Genomic DNA, 18,002 nt, shown 5'->3' with positions numbered 1-18,002 from the left:
CGAGGCAGATTAATCTTTTGCGACGACGGTGGTTCGTTCGCACGCCACAATAACAGAGGTTTTGAAATTGTAGAGTGCATATATCACCATGTGTTAGACCTGTGTTATTTCCATAATATAAATCCAATATTATTGCCCTATGACACTCATACTCCCAATTCCCAGCTGTTATATGTGTCCTGAATGAAAAATGACACAGGGACAGGCAAAAATAAAATAAAAAAATAATAGGAATATCAATAATGAAGCCCTAATAAATAAATAAATAAATATAAAGAAAATACAATGAAAAAATATACAGATTTACTTTGCCAGTAGATTTAATGATATCTTTGAATAAACAATCTGTGTTTTTTTAGTTGATTTATAATTTTTAATTTTTATTCTTTATTTCATGTTATTGTCATTGTTAGTCTTAATTGGAATCAAAAGGGTTACAAGTTTGGTCTTGAAATACCCAAAGGAAATTGTCCAGGTACATTCTCTAGGGCAAAGGTAATTATGAAGAGTCCAGGCCGGGATTTTACCATGGCCGGTTGATATGACACTATACCTGGTCAGTTAGGTGCGTTAGCATTTGCAGCTAGTGTCACAGAACATTGGCCCAGTTGTCTGAAGCTGTTCCTGTGGCCAAGACAACCCTCCACTTTCCATCTTTCTGCTTATGGTGATAACTATCAAGGGGCATCTATCAGTTGATGGGACGGATCTGGGCCGTTTGCCTTCTCCTCCAAAACTCTAAGCTCCTCAGCAACATTGCATCAGAGTCAGCTTTGAAAAGAAGTGGTGGACTGGACTCTAGTTTCTCAGAGAAACACTGGTGATAGGATATAATAGTAACATGATTGAATATTGTAATGGAGTGTATCAGGAGTTTACTTCTAAAGGTGATCCTTCATGTGATGGTTTAATGTCCATTAAGGAGTTGACTTGAGTTAATTGAGTTTTATTAAAGTGGCAGAGCTCTTCCACTCCACTCACGCCATGCCCAGCACCTTCCACTTTGCTCTGGCTGATGATATTAAGGTGGTATTACACAGATGACTGGCAGTAATCCCTGCTTTAGATGTACTCAGTGAGTTGTGTTAATGGCCCTGAGCTTAGATCATGGGCACGTTTTGCATTATCTGCTGTTTTTATGGCCAGAAATTGCAGGAGCACCTTTAATCACCTGTTTACTCTTGTGTCTTTTAGCCTCTGTGTAGAACATTCGGCTGATTTGCTCTGAGGCACGTGAGGTGCTTTTAGATCCTTATAATAATATGGTTTGAGGCTTTCAGGGATGGCTTCATGACATTTCTGTGACAGAAAATAACACAAAGCAGTAATTTGTTGGTCGTTTGTGGGTGTAGTTTTGCTTTGAAAAATGCTGAGGACAGTGTGGCCCAGGTGTTGCATTCAATTCAGTGTCACATTAGAGGCGTAGGCTGATTTTATTACCACAGGCCCATTTTCACAGGTAACTGATTACCTTTCTCTGGTCATGTTTACTGGCCTTAGACAGGGACCAGGTGATTTTATGCTCTATTCCTAGTTCCAGCATTAAAGCTAGTTAACACTTGTGTAATACCCAATTTGGAACCCAACTGTTGCAGAGAGCAACGCAGAAGCAACTGACATTCCAAAGTCCTACAATGTCTGCCCCATGCACTCCAAATGATCATAGGGTATTACCTCAAAAATATAAAGAAGAAAGGGAAGCCATGTATGAAGCCTCTTAACACATTCTCACTCCAAACAGCAAACAACTGAACTGATAAGTGCATGAAACAAAAACATTAAACAAATATGAATTCATATCTGCAGCAATCTGACAACAAGTATATAATATCTAAAGAGAACATTTTCAAAATGTGGTGTAGGCTAAATAAGCTCTTTCAGAATGTGGTGTGGACATGTTCCCAGCATCCCCAATGCTACACCCATGCTATCATTAGGTTTACTTTTATTTAATATAAATCACCATGTTTGTGACTCAAAAGTGTCCGGAGGTGTGAGTGAATGTGTGAGTCCTGTGAAGGACTGGCACCCCCTCCATGGTGTATTCCTGCCTTGCGCCCAATGATTCCAGGTAGGCTCTGGGCCCACTGTGACCCTGAATTGGATAACGGTTACAGATAATGTATGAATAAAAATGAATGAATAATTGAAAATGAAATAGTTATTTTCCTGAAATTTTCCTGTTTACATTTCAGAAAAATTTGGGCTTTTTTATTTTGTGACAATAATATAATAATAAATCGGTATAAGAAATTAATACCCATGTAAGAACAATAAAAAAACAATTTTCTGTTAACGCAAGGTCATTAGGCAGCTCAACACGCTTGAAAGAGAACACTGCCTGTTTTTGTAGATCAGTTAACCAATGCCTGAGTTGGCTGAGCACTAAGAGAATGGGCTGAAAAGGAGTGGGAGAGGGAAAGACAGTGACACATTCTTTGACTTCTGGATATGGACAAAGTAAGTATGGACAAAGCCCCTCAAAAATGAGCTAAGCCTAGGGAAGGTAACTATCCCAAAAACTGTGATTTAAGCTTGAGCTTCAAACTATTAATAACACCCGCCTGCGGGGAGCGGGGGAGAGTTTCATAACTGACAGTGCATCAAAACAGAACAGCATCCAGACGCTCAGAAACAAGATCAGACAGAGGCAGTCAGAAACATATGTTAGTTACTTTGTTTATTCATTCATTCATTGGTTCATTAATTTACCTTCTGCAAACACTTTATGGAAATATACATGATGCTACATTTTTACAGTATAGTGCAACTATACAACACATTCTAACATACGATGCTGTTCACCTTTGAATCAGGTACATTCAGTGCACAGTTTGCTTGTTTTTTCCTTCAGGGCAGTTTCCTGTGGCTCAAAGCATAAAAACTTGAGCTGCTGGTGGACAGCTGTGTGTCCAGTGCCTCTGGACTTAGGACCTCAGAGAGCTCAATGTTTTACAGCAAATCAGTGTTGAGTTATAACATTTTATGAATAAATATATATTTTCCTTCTTTGTTATTTAAAAACAACAGAAGCAAGAATTATTACAAAAAAAAGTGTGAGTATGTACAGTAGAGTACAGTACATTTCTATGTAAACATGAACCAAGTCGTGTTAGCTGTGTTAAAACCAGCACTATTTTATCTGCACACAGTATGGCACAAAATTGTCGTATATGCTCCACCATCGCCCATGCTCCACCATCTTGATCTTTGTCTTGATGTTAACAGACAAAACTGAATTATTCACTGAAATCATAGTTTCTGAAAGTCTTCACACTTGTCAAAATAATATAGTTCAAAGTTTAGAAGTGTTTTTAAAAACACCTGAGTATTATGGAGAATTCTAGAAAAATTATTGAAATTTCTTGAGTTACTTAGTGAGAAATTACTACTGCTTAAAAGACTAACCTTAAAAATGACCATTATCCTTGTCATAACCCTAACCTTAAGCCTAACCCTAAACCCTAAAGGCCAATTCATGCTTCGGAATTGAATCTACACCACGGGCAATGTGTATGTCCTTTTGTAACTGTGTTGTACACTACGCCGTACCTTGACTCGCACCCCCACAGAAATGTAACTACACATCTATGTGTCGACACAGACCACAAAAGCTATGACTAGTCCACAGGTGTCCACAGACGTCGCAGTACAAATAAAAATGTGGAACAATGAGAAAAACCTTTTTTTTTTTTTTTTTTTTAAGTTGCTTTCATTTCACGGGATTTAAATCAAATTCTGTCAAAAATAACACCCTAATCACTACATAGTGCACTTCACAAATTAAAAATTAATATTACCACATCACTATATTTTGTGCTTTTGTATTACACAGGGGAGGCAAAGTGGTGCAGCAGGTAATGTCAGTCACACAGCTCCAGGGTTGTGAGTTCTGTGAGGAGTTTTTTTCTCCCCATGCCCACGTGGGTTATCTCTGGGTGCTCTGGTTTCCTCCCACGGTCCAAAAACACACTTTGGTTGGTGGATTGACTACTCAAAGTGTCCATACGTGTGAATATTTGAGTGTGGCGCTCCCTCCAGGGTGTGTTCCTGCCTTGTGCCCGATGATTCCTGGTAGGCACCTGACCCACCGCGACCTTGAATTGGATAAGCGGTTTCAGACAATGAATGAATGAATTCATTTCTTACATAGGGTTAAAGAAAATATTAGCGATTCAGCCCTAGTGACACATGAGAAAGTAGAGCACTTGCGCAGATTACAGCGTATACTCTGATTTGATTCAACGCATAAGTATAAATCATGCTTAAATCTAACATTAAGTTCCAATGGTTTCAAAGCTGCAGAACTGTCGCCTGAGTAAAGTTCACTCACATCAATTCACAGCACTGTTTCTGTGATATGATTTAAACCTGTATTCATTTTGGAGACCTCATTATACACTCAGTTGATGAGTTTGAGTAAATGCAGTCTGTTGAACTGAGCCTGAATTCACTGGAAATGCTGAAGACAGTTGGGAAATTCTGTTCACATCATTTCCTAAGGCAAAGTCAAAGTGAATCTTTAAAAGCACTTAACTCTGTCTTATCTTCAGCTCAGAAATGTCCAGCTGTTGTCTGTTGCAGCCGGCAAATAAAGAGGCCAACAAGACGGAAGCCTTCGTCCTCTGACAAAACAAAGGAGAGCAGAAAGCAGACGCGTCCATGTAGAGGTCAGGTCCTCACTACCTCTGAGGATTCTGGGTCATGTCCCTGTGGGCCAGAGTTCTTCTGAGAGACATCCGCTCACTGTCTGAGTGTAACAGTTCAAACAGGAACCGCTAGTAAACACACACACACACACACACACACACACACACACACACACATTCACAAACACACACACACACACACACTCTGGCTGGATTTTTATGGAGTCTGAGTTAGAATGCTGTATTAGAGAGGTGGGAAAAAAAAAAACACTCCATGGTAGTGAGGACCCCTGCCAATCTCACACTACCAGGAGGTGAAGAAGACATGATTCCTGAAGCACGACAACCTCTGCTGCTAACACAACACCAGTGGGCAGCTCAACATGCTTGGAGGAGAACACTAACTGCCCAGATCTGTCATATCAAGGTTAGCATTTTTCATATGATGAGAGTAGAGGTAGGGTCATTCTACCAACCCAGGGAGCCCAAGAGCTGATACAGTCCCAAAAGATATTTGATGTATTTCCATAAGGAATTCTGGGTATTGTAGTTACAGAACCTATGCTACATATACTGTATATTCTATAGTATAGCCTGCTAATCCACTATATTTACACTATTACAGATTCCTGAATGCTTCCTCCTGTAAGAGTTGAGGTATCACTGGGACTGTGCAGTCAGCATGACCCGGTCAAAGCAGATGAGGTCATTAAGGTAGTAGAGCATGATTAGAAGTTTCCGCCGCAGAGGGCCGAAGCTATGGATAAAGATCTTATGCAACGCTTTTAATCAAATATCCAACAGTGACGCCACCCCATCATTTCCCAAGCTCTGTTGACTTACCTGATCCTCTATCAAACGCCACCATAAAGCTATAAATTTCACACTTTGCCTGATTACACAGCTGCTGGACTTCGCTGTCCTGAGTCACCGGAATCTGGGGACTAGGTCATGTTAGCTATAGATTGTCTGGAAGGATGTGGAAAAACCACTGCTGAGCTACTAGATATTATTTAGTGAACACCAGATACTATAGAACAAGAACCACATACTACAGAGTGAGCAACAGGTAGTAGAAGGAATATCCAGTGAGCCAATCATTTTATCAAGAGAGCAACTTTTAGCATATGGTTCTCACTTATCAGTATCTAGTGCTCACTACATAATTTCTATTGCTAACTTGATAGTATCTTATACTCACTGGCACTCACATGAATGTAGCTTATGTTTAATAAAGCTCATTGCATAGTGTCTTATGCTCAATAGATTAGTTCTGGTGTTTACTACATAATTACAGGCGCTCACTGGATATTATCTTATGCTCACTTGATAGTATCAGGTGCATACTTGTATTACTTGCAAGTAATACTTGCGTTATTTCTGGTGCTCACTTGAAAGTAGGTGGTGCTTATTTGATAGTTTTTGGTGCTGACTCAAATGTTCTTAGTGCTCCATTGAAACCATCACACTTGCTTATTTAATAGTATGTGGTGCTCACCATATAGTATCTGTCTATCCATCATTCAGACTTTTAAGGTGGAAATGTATGTATTGAGTAAGAAGCCGACTGTATTGTGTTGGTGGTTGAAGATTAACATAAATTTTTATTCACTGTTATTTTGAATTACCGCAGAAACTCATTTGTAACTCAAGCTGTTTAATTTGTAGCACTTTTGATATGCCTTTACTCTCAATGATAATTATCAGTTGGAGTCAGATCCAACTTAAGAAATATACCCAAAACAACAACAATAATTCAATATTACCCACCTATGGAGCAGGAAACTGGAGCTAGCAAATGACAAGGAAACATTCTGTAATTTTTTTAAACGGTGTATAGGATAAAAATGATCTCTATTCTTTAATATAATTTTGTGCTCATACTATTGTTCCTGCTTCACATTCTGTAGTTTCTGTTGCTCACTTAATAGCATCTGATACTCACTCAGTTGACTGGTGCTCACTGAATAGTTTAGGGATCTCAGTACAGTTTTCTGTGTTTCTTTGATCACTTATTATTATCTGGTGCTCACTTGCTACCATTTCGTACTCACATGATAGAATCTTCTGCTCACCACATGATTTCTGTTCCACATAACGTAATACCTCATCCTCTTTTAAAGTGTTAAAAATAGAGATGAATGTATCTCTGTCCAAATACAGTATGGTAGAGAGAAAAAAGGAAGTGGCCTGGGAGGGGCTAACAGAGATTAACTAATCCATTAACCTAGAGAGCTCCAGTGGACTGGGTTCGAACGTGTAAGAGGATGAAGTTATTAGTGGCCTCTTATCCAAATTAATTGCGTTCTACCAAACCCTTCATACTCTTTTATTACCAACACCCAAGGAAGGGCTGGGTGTGTGATCTCTGCAGTGAGTGGGTCACATGGGCCCACATTTGTAAATGGTAACTTTGTTAGCGGTGTAAACAGAGTTGAGATCTAATGCTGATGTTGGATAATCAGTTGTCCAACTCATTCCAACTCATTCTTTGTGACTTCACAGATCACAGTTCAACAACCTAATGCTCATAAAATGTATACAGACCTAGCTGATACTTAGTACAGGGTTTGAGTTTAGCTCATGTGCAGGTGCTCTGGATAATCAGTGGTGCCACTGGGTGTCTGGATAATTTTTTTAACGTTCAGGGACCACGTTTTTCACTTTTTTTTATTCATGTGTCAAATAAATGGGAGAGTTCCCAAACTTCAACCCTTGTACTGACCACAGGAAAGTCTTCCCTCGCTGTGGGTCACAGCTGCAGACTCTACAGCTTCATAAAACTGGACGAACCTTGAGAAAAGCTGGACAGATTAAATCAATTTTAAATGATGCTTTCTGTAAAATGCGCTCTTTTCCAGTAAATCCACTTCAGCAGCTCAGGAGTGACCATGGGACTCATGACCCCCAGTACAGTGTGAAAGAGATCCAGTCACGTGATGATTCTGAGCAATAGCACTGTGATTCTCCTCCTGATTCTGACCTCAGAGAAACCGGAGGAGGATGATACAGTGAGTAACACTGACCCACGAGCCCTCACTCTCGCCTGCTGTCTCTGCTGACCACAGCTAGACTTGAATCTCTTGACTTCACAGTGATTTGAGGTTAGGGTTAAATTCATTGCCAGATTCTACTCGTCTGGGAAGCTTTAGGTAAACTATGTTGGAACATGTCTATGAGAATCTTGTGGCTTCCATGTGAGTGTCAGTGAGTCTGAGTAACACTGTGGATCACAAAGGTCACTCAAAGTTGTCCCAAAGGAGCTGGACAGAGTCCACTCTAGAGAACGCAATTCCACTGCTCCATAGCTGAATGTTTTTTAAAGGATAGCTTTAAACTTTACATTCATCAGCACTGGGCATTGTGACTGTACATTCATTTGCAGCTGCTCCAGAGCATCCCTTTTGATTCCATGCTGTCCACAGGGTGTCCATTCTGTATAAAGTAACTGAATTCACACATTTTTTTTCTTCTTTTGGTGTAGCATTATATAAGTGTAATTACGCAAATACAATTTCAAACATATTCCCACACTTTTCATTTTATGGCAACTGTTGCATAGTATTGAAAATGACAATTGTCAATATATTCAATAAAAATTAAGCTAAAATTTGTATAGTTCAACAATAATAATAATTTTTTTTTATAATTTATTCATTTATGTATTCCATCAGGAAATAATCAATGCAAAAGTATTTATTTGTTCTTTTCTTAAGAATAATGTTATATACAAATGTATTTGTGAGTTATGTTTAAATGATTTAAAGAGGGTGATTTCATTGTTTATGTGTAGCTTATTAAAACTTTTATCTTTAGGTCATTTTTTGTTGAATAAAATAACAGTTAATACTACAAGTTACAATAAAATGGCAAATAGTGGGACAATGTTTTTATATTACACAAAAACACTTTAAAACGTATTTGTACACCTAGCATATGTTATATTAGCATGATCACTCGGTCACAAACGAACTGAAAACAATGCTAAATCATATAATCATTTCTAATCTTCCAAAATGAGCGCCTACCCACCTCAGAGTGATACATTGTGTGACCCTAAAAAAGCACACACACATTTTCACATCCAATAGAGCTACAGTATTGTTCCAGTTATCTGGGTCACCTCGCCAACTTAGACCTTTCAGAAACGGAAGGAAGTATTGCATATGTGTCACATGACAGATGTGGTCACTACCTCCAGAGTTGAATGATTTAAAATGTACCCTGTTCAGAGTGGGTGCATGCGTAGTCTGTGGTTTTACAGTATACAGTTTTTGCCATGTGTAATATGTGTAATAGTGCTATGCCGTAAGCAGGCAAGAAGTGATTCATGCTTCCTTCCTGCATCTTATGGCCATTCTCAGAGCCATGGAATCATAGAAGGCGTCTGATTTCAGCCATGATTGCACCTGACACCAGGCTAAAGGGGCTTTCCTGAAACTTTCTCAAGCTCAGGGCCAGCAGCTGGCCCTTTTCAAGAGCTCTTACGGTTGATTTGGCCAAGTGCAACCCAAACAAAGTGGAGCGTTGCATCAGCAGCTGGAAGAATTCAGTCATGTTGTTGTGATGACTGTTTGGATGGGTGTCTCTGCACAGTCAAGGTCCTATTTTGGGTGCTAAGTGCATGAATTTGTGTGGTAAAGACAGGGAAGGAGAGGGAGGCTGTGTGTTTGCTGGTAACTCATGCTTGGAGTAGGCTCTTTAGCCCTCCGGGATGAAATGGAGTGGTGACTTTGACATAAGCCATAAACTTAGAAATTGTTTTTGAAACACTGGAGCAACACCAATGTGATGATTAATATCCTCCGCTTTTGTAATGAAAAAGATGAGCACTCTGTGTTGGAACTGTCAAAATATCAATGTGTTGCTAATTTGCTTGGTTTGAAAAGGCTAATAATAGAGCTAACCCTGTTGTTACCTCAAATACACTTCACACAAGTTGCTTAGCAGTGGTTGCTGCCTTATTTGAACTGAAATGGATGATGGATTATATACAGTGATACTGAAGCAGTCATGGACTCATGGTATTGCTAATTTGCTTGGTTTTAGAATGCTAAAAATAGATCTATCCTCATGGTTAATAATATTAAGGTAAAGCTAGGTGTGCTTAACATGTTGCAGGTATTTCATGCTACTAAATGTATTAAATAAAATACACAATATAATTTATCCAGCATTGATATTTTATCTCATGTTGCTGCTAATTCACTTGGTTTCCAGAGGCTAATAACAGAGCTAACATTGTTGTAACCCCAATACCCTTCACACTAGAGCTTTAGCAGTGCATATTATTACCAGATTAGAGCAAAGTTTACTGGAAATCTAATGAACTCTTTGTATTTTCAGTTTGCATTGTTTCTGATAGCTAATTATTCAGCTAGCCTAATTGTCAGGTCCAATGCACTAAATGCTTATTGTTTAGTAGTCATTTACTAAACTGAAATGGATGATAGTGTTCATACAATGATATACAATGATACTCTGTCAAAGGCTTATAACACTGCTTTCAGCTTGATACACTTCACACTTGAAGCTTAGCAATTTGTAGCTAGCTCATTGGAGCTATAAATTTACTGGAACTATCACAGACCTACAGTGTTACTTATTTAGTTTTAGATTAGTTTCAGAATGCCAAAGCCATAACTAGCCCTTATTGTCTGCTTGATAATTGTGTTGTGGCTATGGTCATTTTGCTACGTCAGTGATTAACCAGAGACCATGGCATTTCTTGTGCCCAATAATAGATGCTCTGTCTATTATGGAAAACCTGAAGCTGGTGTTTTGCAAAACTTATCTCCACACTATTCTTACGCAGAGACATACATGGTTTAGTGGTGGTTTAACACTTAGCACAGTGATCTAAATATTTAGTCCAAGTTTTTTGCAAGAGGACAGTCAATGTAAAATAGGAGTCAATGAGTTCCTGAGTAGTTGCAGGTTTGTTTAATTGCTCAGGAGTGGAGCCAGGATGTATATGCAGCAGGACTGAACCATTCCCGGGGTGTAATGGTTCAGTCCACATACCCAGATGAAAGAGAAACGCCCTAAAAGCCTCCCTAAATGCTTGCTTGATGATGAGGAATGTCAGCCATGACAGATGTAACTCAAATAAAAAATCAACAAATGTCCTTTGAGTGTCTTCTATGAACAACATTTGAGTGAGTATGAATGTGAGTGAGAGAATGAGCTACAAACTGACAGCATAAGAGCATAACTAAGAGCAAAACTAGTATCTTGTTTAAATTCCACTGTGTCATTGTCTGACACGGATCGTTTGATTGTAGCCGGGAAGAGTGAATCAAAGCCCCTTGTTGTGAACATTTGTTAGACTTGATTTAACCTGAGAGGAAACATATGATCAGGACTGAAAATTGCACTTTGTGGCAGGTGATGTCACGGCGTCCAGACTTAGCTCTCGGCTGAATACAAACATGCTGTAAATCCTTTGGTTGTGGACGCAGTTTCTCTCAAAACAATGGTCTGGACAAAGTGAAATGACACAAGGTTCTGAGGCAGACGGACACTTAATGACATGGTGGACACGAGACAGGAGCTAAAACAGGAGACCAAGCGCCAAACTGTCATTAACTTTTTTACTAACAACGGATGAGAGTCACAGAGATTTATTGCAGCTGAGAGAGAGAGAGAGAGAGAGAGAGAGAGAGAGAGAGAGCGAGAGGGAGAGCAGCGTTTACATCACTTTTCCTGTGTGTTGAATCATTCAGCCATGTGATGTCACCGAGTGAGTTGGCTCGATGATGGTTGTGATCTATTGACCTGTTTTGATTGGCTCACAAGCTTGGAATTTGTACATTGTGTGTGTGTTAGTTTGTATACATGTGAAAGACCATAAGCTAGAGCAGGACAAGGGCCTTCAGGTTCTACAAGGTCATCTGCTGTGGTAAAATAGACTAAACCCAGTGCATTTCCTCAGGTCTCACCTAGAGGTCAAAACAAAGCCCTCCTACGCCAATCAGTGTAAGGTTTTAGACCCTTGCAGCAAGCAGTGCACACATCTCTTCACTTTGATAGTGTGTTACCACCTGACAATATAGGAATATGTGAAATACAGTGGGTTTAGTGAGGCATGATGATTAGTGATTAGTTGCTGGTTTATCACCCCACTAAATGACCCCACAGACCTAGTGACAGCAAGGATTTGCCCCCACACTAAATCGGACTCAGACACAACCTGATCTGTACAAACATTATGTTTCACACACATACGTTTAGTATTTTTAGATACTTTGACCAGCATTAAACTTTATGTTGTGACTGTATGTTTGTGTGTGTGTGTGTGTGTGTGTGTGTGTGGATGGAGTGTGTCGGTGTGGACAGGGTGTTTGTACATGTGAAAACGAGGGAGTGAGACACAGGCAAGGACATACAAGGACTAGAAGGACATTATCTATTTTGTTCTTGTTTTTCGGCTGAGTAGACCAAATACAGCTTACAGTCTGTTTTTTTAACATCCTCTTGCAACTTTTAATAATTCCTCACTCCTACATCACTGAAACAAGGAAAGCTATGAGGTTGTGTGTCAAAAATGTTGTAGATGTTGGTGTCAGTGTAGCTTAACTCTGTGTTTATGGTCCACTTTATAAATGAGCTGGATGGTTTTACGCAGCTTACAGATGACTACAATTAATGTTTCCTCCCATTTAGATCCACAGCTCTGTTGTAAAAAGCCACACCCCTTAAGGTGCTATTGGTCAAAAGCACAATATTCACCAAACCTGAACAAAGCAAAGTTTTACTCATGAATGTATTCAATGTATGTGGCCAAGTCTATTCAAATGAATTAGATTCCACTTATGAAACTTTGCAAACTAAAATCTAGTATGACCACAGCTTTAGAAGCAGGGTTAGGGTTCAGGGTTAGGCATTAGGGTTATAATTTGGCTGAACTATATTTTGAACAAATTTTATAGATCCTGACAATGACCTTTTAGTCTTGTATGCACATATTTTTTTAATCACAAGAACATCAATAAAATATTGATTACATTTTGTTACAAATCTATAGATTTCCTAGCTATGTGGCCATGTTTTCCATGTTTCAAAAATAAAAAATATAACTGAAGCCCTCAGACATAACTTAATTAATGCGGAAAAGTTGATTCAAAGGCCAAGATGGCTGCTTTTCCAGGCTGAGAATAACTTGAAATTACCACTTCAAAGGGTTAACAAGCACATCCCCCTCCATCACACCTCCAAATGATGTTTATTTTTAAATGTTAGCAGTATGTCCAAGGTTTTGGCCTGTGGTGCATAAGCACGAACATTTTACTCTCGCACTGAACATTTCCAGCAGCTCCCGGAGCATGAGCCAATGAGAAATAGCAGTGGGTATGTTATGGGTGAAGCGGGAACCATGGCAACTAACTTCATAAATAGTTTACAGAGTTGTTTTGAAAAGTGCAGCGCAGGCCCAGAAGAGCTGCCAGGAAGGGAACGCTGACACAGAGCAGGCCCTGAGCTGGTCTTACACTCAGCCTCGGCCCGGAAAGTGTGAAAGAAAGCTGCAGGAGTGAACGAATCCCAAACGCTTTTTCCAAAGTGAGTGGGATTCATAAAACCTCAGGTCATTTACTCTGGGCAGATTTGAGCTGAACGCTGATGTAATGCCCTTTACATATTACCCGAGGACTGCTGGACTATTGAGAAGTTTTCATGAAGTCCCTGCTTTTCAGCTGCTCCAGGGACCTGAGAGTGTTTTTGACGATCATATCATTTCACATAGAAGGCCATTAGGCTGGAAATGACCAGGGAAGTGGGGCGTTAGGGAATGTACAAATGTTGTTGAAATATATTTACATACAATAGAAGTCCCAGTACAAGTAGTTTCTGAAAATCAGTTTTATACAGGAGTGCCTCTAAGTCCTAAACTTCATTTATTCATTCATTTGTCTGTAACCATTTCACCCTGATCATGGACAAAGTGAGTCTTGACACTCACATCACTGACACTGACGCCCTTCACACACTCACCCAGTCACTCACACTATCACACCTTTAGACAATATCACACGGTTTTACAAAGCCAGTTCAGAGGACCACTCCTGGAGGAAACCCATGCAGACACAAGGAAAACACACCATGCTCCTCACAGTGGAACCCTGATTGGTTGGAATTAAACTAAAAACTACAGAATTCAACAACAAAACAACTGCCCTAATGAGTTTTTCATTCAAAAGCTCTGCATCTTTTAAAGTGGAATGCCTGAAACAGGGCGGCACGGTGGCACAGCAGGTAGTGTCGCAGTCACACAGCTCCAGGGACCTGGAGGTTGTGGGTTCGATTCCTTCTCTGGATGACTGTCTTTGAGGAGTTGATATATTTTCCCCGTGTCCGCGTGGGTTTCCTCCGGGTGCTCCGGTTTACTCCCACGGTCCAAAAACACGCGTTGGTAGGTGGATTGGCGACTCAAAAGTGTCCGTAGGTGTGAGTGTGTGTGTGTTGCCCTGTGAAGGACTGGCGCCCCCTCCAGGGTGTATTCCCCGCCTTGCACCCAATGATTCCAGGTAGGCTTTGGACCCACCGCGACCATGAATTGGATAAGCGGTTACAGATAATGAATGAATGAATGAATGTCTGAAACACAAAAGTAAGTCGACATTACACACCTATGCAGTAGGAATAGAACAACATCCTTATGTTCTCATGCTTTTCAAACTTCTCTCCAACATCCAAACGCCTCCAGATGCCATTTCTTGGCTGTGGCTGAGCCAGCATCATGCAGAGAGAAAGCCTGAGGGCTTTGTACAAACACTAGACCTTGTTTCAGAGCATAAACAGACCGGAGAGACAGCAAATGGGCCCTGAGACCAGGTGCCATCCTGAACTGTTTGCTGATCAAATATATGGAATCCAAAAAAAACAAAAAAACATGATGAGATGTTTTTAACTTGACAGATTCAAAAGATTAAACTGAGTCAGTCTTCTCAGTGTCATCCTCAGTGTTTCTGTATAAAACACATTCATAGTCCATCTCTCTTGCTCTCATTTTCTCATGCCCACCCACACGTGTAGGTCTACACGTGGGTGTAGTAGTCATATCTAAGCTTCGGTTTCTAGGTGATGAAGAAATCTTGTGGTGTTTACTGGCTCCTCGTTATCAGATCTTTGAAACTGCTTTCACTCTGCACCTGAATTTGAAAGACTGAAATATCTGTTCTCATCACTGCTTAAACATGTTGATCTTTGCTTGACTGATTCATCAGACTTTATCAACTTGAGTGTGGCTTTGGCACTGCAACAATAAGATGGATGCATGCTGTGTATTATACTTTTACTTTTGTTTTTTTTCTCTTGTTTGTTGCATTTATAGACACTCTTAGATACAAAACAAAGCGAAAATTGTCCACCTGAATGTTAAGGAAGATTTAGCGCTGCTTTATGCCTTTGGGTTTCACTGGGGCACAATTATTAAGTGACACAGGGAACACATTTTAATGTTTTAACATATAGTACACAAACAAAATGAGACAAAAGCGTGTGGACTTTCACATATCAAGTGTTAGAAGTCCTGATTTCTCTTTCGACCAGAATCAATAGCTGCTGTGAACTGCAGTGAAATTTCATAGAGCAAAATTACGCTTACTTCACTTAATGTTAGTTACGGTTTCAGTAAATGATTTAATTACTCAGGATAATGACATTTTCACTCATACCAAGTGTTCCAGTGAATATGGAGAGGACTGTACAATGGTTAAAGAGTTTGAACTCCACTTCATGCCATGTGTATTGTCTTTTCAATATGGGAAAGGTTAGATTAGAGGCTAGTCCATCTGTTAATGAAAGAATAATGTATACATGAAGCCCTAGATTTAAAGGCGAGAAACATTTCCTCCCTCATGACCCTCTTGTAATCTTTACACTCACGTTTCTCTGTAAATATCCACAGGGGGCAGGGTAATAGCCATGTGCCACAGTCTAAAGCCTGTTTTCATTACACATGACCCCGGTCAGGGAAATAAAGCTCGGACGACTCGGACATGCTGTCAGCCCGAGGTTGAAGGAGACAATGATTATTTTTCTGGGTTATTAACTGTCCCACATAATAAGAATGTTTGCTGACTGTTTATCACTCAGCTTGTTTACTTAAGATGAAGGGGGTATTAAATGGCTTCATAAGGTCATTCACAGTGACTACAAAAGCATGGTGCACCTTTATAGATCTGATGTGTCCTACTTTGTATTATCTCTAGTAAAAGTGTAGTTACATATTAACAACACACGCAACAACATTGTAACTGCTGGTGTCTGTTTTAGTTTGTATTCATGTTGAAGATGCAGATACTTTTGTTGTTTTTGTTCATATTTGACCTTGAAACGAACAGGATAAAGTCCAAATTACAAACTTAAAAATGTCAATACGTATTGTTGGAAATCTCAAAAAATATAGTCATACTTAGACATTCAACCTTTGTTTGTTTGTATGTGTGTGTATGTGTGTGTGTGTGTGTGTGTGTGTGTGTGTGTGTGTGTGTGTGTGTGTGTGTGTGTGTGCATGTGTGTACGGGGCAGGGGTAATGGGATGTGAACAATATATGGATTACAATATTTTCATAGCCTAACATTATCTTATTTTACAATAATCCATTAATGCTGGTTTATTTTATATTAATTATATAGAGTAAAAATGTGTGTCACTTCTTATAGACACCTGGACAAAGACAGAAAGCAACCCCCCAGAGCATGAGTGTATGTTCCTTTCTTATCAGCAGAAAAGGGAAGCACTTATTGTCATGTGCTGCTATTTATTTTATTTTATTTTATTTTGTTGTCAGGAAATAACACACAATAAAAGTGTTAAATAAAAATGTTATGGTACACTACGATAGTTTACATATTGACCAGTTTGTTTTGGTTAAGGGGGTGGGTGTCGTGGGGGCAACTTCTCAAAAACCTGGCAATGGTGGGAGGTCTAAGGAAGGAGGATAAGTACCTCTCATCTAGACAAAGTTACCCTTAGCTCTTTAGACAGTTCCCAGAAATTTCAACTTTTATTTCAAACTATTAGGAAACAGCCAGTCAGAAAGTGAGATCTGAATCTCAGACTAACGTTGCTTGTCTTCTTTAATAAATTCCAGCTGTTTTTTGTGTTGTTCGCATAACCACTTTGTCATGATAATGTTCACTGGAAAAGCTGAACCTTAAGATATTGCCAACTCCTTCAGAAAACGTGAGCAACATTCCCCAAAATGTCCAGGGGGATGGAGAGAGCTTAAGCAGTCGTCACCTCTCGACCCACCCCCAGAGCAGCTCCTTCGGGAGAAAGCATCACATCAGCATTTTCCAAGAAGTGAAGAATCACATGAGGCCAGTCTCGGTTTGAATGAACTCATTTTGCAGAGCTCTATTTTTAGAGTTGACTTGACTTATTCATTTCTTGACACTTCTGCCCAGTCAGAAGAGGACTTGCTTTTCTGAGGAGGGGGGTGGGATGTTAAGGCATTGGTTAATGCTTAGAAAGTCATAGATTATCAGGGGCTTGACCATTGACGTGTCTGACCTGTATAGGACTCTCCAGTGATACGCTTCCTCCATCCTCTAACCCAGCTCCATTGGACATGTCAACACACTTGAAGGAGAACACTACTTGCCCAATTCTGTTATGCCAGCATTACCATGGTGACCATGAGTGTAAGATCATCTTGACTAAGGCATGGGGTACAGGGGTATACATCCATATAAGCATTGGGTGAATGAGTCTGGATATTGTGTAACTATGTCCTACATATTTAAGGACCCCAAGTGCAATTAAAGTGCAACTCGAAAACCCAAACAGCTAAACCAACAACGAAATAATATGATTTTAATAAGATTCCCATGTCAATGTTTGATGTCATATTCTTAGTACTAGCCTTTGATATTAAATTAAAAGCTAATCTCAGCATTGAAAAAGAGAAATATTTAATATGAACAGGTGGTTTTAATAAACAAGCTCTAAGATCTGAACAAAAGGCAGAGAGATGACCCACAGAACTTCCCCTGGTGCCTTGGGAGGATTTCCAGTTACGTTTTGGCTGAAGAGCTTGGAGCGCTTGATCAAAATATGGAGTGTTAAATCATGCATTCCAAACGCTGCAAGAGAGCCACATCTTTCTTGGGCTTATTGTCTTGTGGGTCCTGGATGAAAGGCTTTTATCTCCAGATGAGAGGCAGCCAAGTGTTGCATAATGTAAAGTGAAGGGATGGAGGCAAGGGAAGTGTTGTTGGTGGACCATGATTTTATTAAACGGTCAGTAGATCAGCAGATGCCTGATTCAGTGTATGGCCAAGGAGACCAAGGCCTCTTTGCTGCAGTAACTTCTGCTCTTCAGGGAAGGCTTTACATTAGATGAAGGA

Source organism: Hoplias malabaricus, chromosome 2 (genome assembly GCF_029633855.1).
Source record: "Hoplias malabaricus isolate fHopMal1 chromosome 2, fHopMal1.hap1, whole genome shotgun sequence".
Taxonomy (NCBI): domain Eukaryota; kingdom Metazoa; phylum Chordata; class Actinopteri; order Characiformes; family Erythrinidae; genus Hoplias; species Hoplias malabaricus.
This window is presented reverse-complemented; position numbering follows the sequence as displayed.